We start from the raw sequence: 6367 nt of genomic DNA, 5'->3' as shown, positions 1-6367 counted from the left end.
ACCGGTGAGATCTCTCCTTAGCTCAGATCAAGCAATGCATCATCAACCCATGACCCTGCATACTGGATCTAATGCTTCATCAGATATTCGAGACATTTTAGATGCCTTTGCCTAATGATTTCCTTATCCTTATATAGCCTTAGGCCTTGTTCAATACCAAGGGCCACAACCATAGAAATCCAATACCATCAACTTCAAAACTAGGGATCAACACGTCCGTCGAGACACCAAGGTCCAAAACCATAGGCACAACTTCCAAGGAATAACCGCCGTGGACCAAAGATAAGTTTTCCATATACACGCTCTTTTACTGAAGCAAACCTGCGTGTACACGCGACTTGGGCTTAATGAACCTGCGTGTATGAACTTTCTCTTCTTCTTATAGTCTGATCATCAATTTCTTGCTGCTGTCCTTCTGCACTATGATTTCTCATCAGTGAGGTTTGCCATCAAGGACAACACTTGTCTCATAATGCCAACAATCTCCCCCTTTGGACTTGATGGCAAAGCTAACTTGTCACACTTAGAACTATCACCTAATTCCTTTGAGCCGTCCTCCATCAGTCGCATCTGATATCTCTTCTGAAGATTCATCCAGTTATACATAAGTGAGATATTCTTCTATGAGAGGGTTGCCATCAAGTACAACACATGCATCATAATGCCAACAATCTCCCCCTTTGGACTTGATGGCAACAACACCAAATCACTCTCCCCCTTTGACATCAAGGGCAAAGGGTGGACCAAGATATTCTCTTCCTTTGCTGAATCATTCCACTGTCCATACTCCCCTTGAGTACCTGCTGAAATCTCTGAAAAATCTCCCCCTTTGTATATGCCAAGGTGTACCAATCTGTCCATGCTCCCTCTGAGTACATGCTGAATCTCTGTACCGCTGAAGTGTGCTGTTCATGCTCTTCCTGACTGTAGGCGAGATCTACAAAAGATGTTCTTCAAGAAGAACATGACTCTATACATCATAAAATACCTTCCTATCACCAAAGACTGATACATACATCCATCTCTCAACTAAGTGAGGATATAAAAACATTGACTCATCCACCCAACCAAGTGGGAATACATCAAAAGTTTACATATGACAACCAATCATATTGCATCAATCATCCCAGGCATAGTGGGGAAACCAAAATAGGCCATTACATGACCTTGACACCATGAAAGAGATACCACAAAAGAGATATATGACATAGAAATGAAAGAACTAGACCAAGACTTATGAAAGTCACCAATAATTGCCAGCATCTTGTCAATCACCATTCAGATCAGCAACCAAGAGATCCTTTTGTTCTCCCTCTGACTTTGTTTCACCTGAAATCAACAACAAATGTGAACCAGAACCAAAGGCTTTAAGATAATGCCAACAATGCATCATTGGAAGATTATCTGCTCCCCCTGAACCTGTGCCAGATGATCTCTGTCAGACCCATATCAGACTTTCTGCAACCAACATCTGTCCCTGCTGATTTCCTTCAAAAATCAATATATGCGTCTGTATCCACATAAAAAAGCGTATATACGCGGATAGGCCTTATGAAACTCGCGTACACCAATTTCCATATCAGCAACCTGTAAATGTCCTGTAGAGAATAAGTCATCAACCTATAACAAGGTATGTCTACATCAATTCATCCCTTTGAACAGAATTCAGAGTCATTCACATGTGTGAAACCACCATAGCCATTTCATCAAGCTCTACATGATCCAAGTATCATTACTTGGGAACATCTGCATCAATCAACACATGCAAGTATCAACCTATCATTTTATAGATAAGAACTCATCACCATGTCTCCAACAAAGCAACCTTGAGTAGTCATCCATGTATCAGCACTATGTATCTTGAGCTCAAGCTCATTTGACAAAACTTCTTGATATCATCAACAGCAACAATCCTTATTCACAAGAGTGCCTGCATCATAACTGTATGATCTTTATGCATATGACAACAACAGTATATAAGTGACTCGTCATCAAGTGAGGAAGATGTGTATTAAAGCTTTGTACTTCTCCTTGTCCTTATGAATATCACCATGTAAGCACCATATATGCATCATCAAGCAATCAACCATAAATCTGATCTGATCATTAACTATGTAGCCCCAAGAGTCACATCATAGCAAGATATATCATTTGGCCATATAAGAATCATCACCAAGGATTATTAACCATAATGCCAACAATGAATTACTAAAGGCATATGCTCCCCCTCAACCAGTGCCATCTGTTAGATCTGATCATGCATATATCAGCAATAAGCATCAAAACATCATCATCCTCAAGTTAGGATCAAAACACTTCTAGACATCTTACAAGTATCAAAGCATTTTCACACATCCTCAGCCGACTGTAATTATTAACCAATAGAGCAAATAATGGACTGAATCATATCAGATCCCTTTTCTGAGCCTGTCCCCACTGCTTTTCCTCAGACTGACATATACGCGACTTTGCAGTGTCGAACTCGCGTATATACGCGACTTCCCTTTAAGGAACTTGCGTATGAGATTCAGGACACTGAAGGTTTACACTTTCAGCTCCCCCTGAGTCTGATATGTCTGTGCTGTGCTGTGTCTCAGTACATTGTGCTGACTGTACTTCCTTCTTCCTCCATATCTTCAAGTGTGATGAGGTTTTCTCCTTTTGATGTGATGTCCATCCTTTGTTCCTGCATTCCTTTGCTATATGTCCAAGCTTGTTACATGCATAACATCTTACATGTTTCATATTCCTCCTGTAGCAATCAGCAGCTTTGTGACCATACATATTGCAAGCAAAGCAATATCCATTAAAGTATCTTGATTGAGATGACCTGTCCGCATAATAGTCTTGAACTCTTCTTCTTCTACATCTAGCTGCAACATGTCCAAGATTATGACATACATAGCATTCAATATTATTCATAGGAGGAGTAAAAGATTTTCTTTGAAGACTTTCTTTCCTTGGTTGATGATGAGATTGACCTTTCATCTCCTTGTTGATCATTTTGGATTTCTCTTTAGAGTTCCTTGCCTCACTTTGTGAACTAGATTCACCTTCAACAGATTCATGGAAACCAAGACCAGTCTTGATAGCAGGAGACCTTTGACTACTAAGAATATCATCCAAGGCTTTAGTACTATCTTGAAATCTCAAAAGTTTATCCTTTTCTTCTAATTTACCTTTCAAGATATTTACCTCAACTTGAAGTTGTTCCTCCTTTTCTAGACATTGCTTCTTCATGTCTTCTCCATCTCTTCTTCCTTCTTCCATTTGTTGCCTTAGTTTGAGAATCTCCTTTTCTTGTTCTTCATTCAAATCCTGCTGTATTTGACGAACTCGGAAGGCACATTCTAGTTGAGATTTTAAGCTGGTGATTTCGTTTTCTTGTTTTGCAATAGCTTGGAGTAGATCTGTATTCTGCTTCTTTGATTCTTCAAGATCTCCTTTTAGTGAGGGGATTGTAGCTTCAAGATTTTCATAGTAGCTGGATTTATCTTTGAGTATCTTGATGGTTGTGCTTCTTTCGTTGACTTCTTTTCTTAATGATGTCACTTCATGCTGCAATTTTTGACATTGGTCTTCCTTGTCCTTGAGTAGCTTTCTTACCTTGTTTCCTTCTTCTAGTTGGGCCTTTAGTTTGGTAACTTCTTCTTTGAAAGCACATTCCCTTTTGTTTAATAGATCTTGTTGATCTTTAACTTTGTCTGCAAGCCTTCTAAATACTGCCTCTATTCGATACTTTTCTTGCTCACCCATAAAAGCATGTTCAGTAGTTTCACTATCACTTCCATCACTTTCACAAGGAAATATAGCAGGAACATCAGAGGATAACACATTCATACCTGATAATGATTCTAAATCTGATTCTGAATCTGAAGAACTTCTTATACCTAATCCCCAATCGACTCTCCCACTGTCATAGATCTTCTGAGATGTCTTCTTCTTCTTATGAGCTTTCCTCTTAAGCTTCTTTCCCATTGTTCCACGGATCTCCTTCAAGCGATCAAGCTTCTACCAAAGGACCTGCTCTGATACCAATTGTTGGAAATAATACTGAGAGGGGGGGGGTGAATCAGTATTATCAGAACTATAAAACCTTTTTCAATGCTCAGAAACATATACGCTACTTCAGTTAAGTGAACCCGCGTGTACACGCCACTGTGTCTAAAGAAACTTGCGTATATCCAGAAATCTTATGATTCAGTTAGCCTAGTCTTCAGTAAATACATCAGATCATTATTAAGCATATTAACAGTAACCAGGTGCAGAATAACAGAACAGAACATCACACAAGAGCCACACACATGAACACAAAGATATAAGGTGGAAACCCAATGTGGGTGAAAACCACCTGCTGCAAGTCATCTCAATCTTCTTCTTAATAAGAAAATCCTTTTACAATGTTTGTACTGGTGCAGTCTTATACCAGTACGGGAGCTACAACCCCCTTTGCTCTTGTACTAGCCGATCCATTTACTAGTACGTAGGCTGCTACCTGCTACAATGCTCCAAAGATCTCCTTTAGCTTTTGTACTAGCTTAGATACTAGTACGTAGGTGCTTGACTACAATCTTCTCTCCTCCAGGTACCACGTTTCATCAATTTTCAGACTGGATACACTGAAGCACAACACATAATCTGTAAGGCCACTTTTTCATCCAATTTTCATATTGGACCCATAACTATCATTGAAGCTCAAAACAATCATCAAACTCTGAATCACTGAAACCCTGTTAACAACAGTCACCAGAACACAGAGCAGACACAGAACACTGTAATAACCATCAGATCCATCTGCAACTTCAAATATCAAGCTTTACAATGTATACGCTACTTAGATGAATCAAACCCGCGTGTATACGCGCTTTTGCCAAAGACAACCCGCGTACAGATCTAAAAATAATTTCTCATAACTTGCAGCTGTACCAGACATCAGTCATACTCATAACACTTATAGAACAATACATGCGTCAGTATGTAGATCTAGAATAAGCATCATAAAGATAGTTCATTTCAAACCATTTGACCCCGATCTCTCCTTAGATCTAGTTCTCCATCAACCGGTGAGATCTCTCCTTAGCTCAGATCAAGCAATGCATCATCAACCCATGACCCTGCATACTGGATCTAATGCTTCATCAGATATTCGAGACATTTCAGATGCCTTTGCCTAATGATTTCCTTCTCCTTATATAGCCTTAGGCCTTGTTCAATACCAAGGGCCACAACCATAGAAATCCAATACCATCAACTTCAAAACTAGGGATCAACACGTCCGTCGAGACACCAAGGTCCAAAACCATAGGCACAACTTCCAAGGAATAACCGTCGTGGACCAAAGATAAGTTTTCCATATACACGCTCTTTTACTGAAGCAAACCTGCGTGTACACGCGACTTGGGCTTAATGAACCTGCGTGTATGAACTTTCTCTTCTTCTTATAGTCTGATCATCAATTTCTTGCTGCTGTCCTTCTGCACTATGATTTCTCATCAGTGAGGTTTGCCATCAAGGACAACACTTGTCTCATAATGCCAACAATCTCCCCCTTTGGACTTGATGGCAAAGCTAACTTGTCACACTTAGAACTATCACCTAATTCCTTTGAGCCGTCCTCCATCAGTCACATCTGATATCTCTTCTGAAGATTCATCCAGTTATACATAAGTGAGATATTCTTCTATGAGAGGGTTGCCATCAAGTACAACACATGCATCATAATGCCAACAAAACCCTCCTTGTTTGACGGAACCATTGCTCGGCATAGTAGTTTATAGTCCTGCACTTTATTTCAACTACCTGAAGCACTAACACTTTCCTATAGTCATATAGTCATTTCATCTTTGCTGGGGTGGGATCGTCACTGTAGACCTTCAATGTGCTTCCATTAATCCTTTCAGGAAACAATTCCACATTCAATTTTGTAAGTTGAACTGTGTCACCATCCGAAATATTCTAGATCACATAGGGTCCCAGAAAATGCATCTGAAACTTCCCTGGAAAATTTTTGAACTTGCTTTCATACATTAGGACCAAATCCCCATTCTTAAACATGCACTACTTACTGCGGCGATCATGCCACGCCTTTTCTCAATATTTCTGCACACACTAATGAAAACCAGCCAAAAAGCAATCCTCCTCTAGCACAAGTAGTTGTGCTAAACATTCCTCCATGCAGTCACAATTGGCCATATCAGTTACTGTGGCGATCCTTAAGCTTGGCATTATATACTCCATTAGCATCACTACTTCTTATCCATACACTAGTCTAAATGGTGTTTTGCCTAAATATTTCTCACAGGTTGTCCTATATGCCCATAGAACCACTGGCATGCGCACATCCCAGTCATTCCTATTAACATTGTGG

This window comes from Pinus tabuliformis, chromosome 2_2 (genome assembly GCF_031772625.1).
Source record: "Pinus tabuliformis cultivar Carrire ecotype Pingquan chromosome 2_2, CPIR1, whole genome shotgun sequence".
Taxonomy (NCBI): Eukaryota; Viridiplantae; Streptophyta; class Pinopsida; order Pinales; family Pinaceae; genus Pinus; species Pinus tabuliformis.
The sequence above is the reverse complement of the archived record's forward strand: the minus strand, read 5'-3'. Positions refer to the sequence as shown.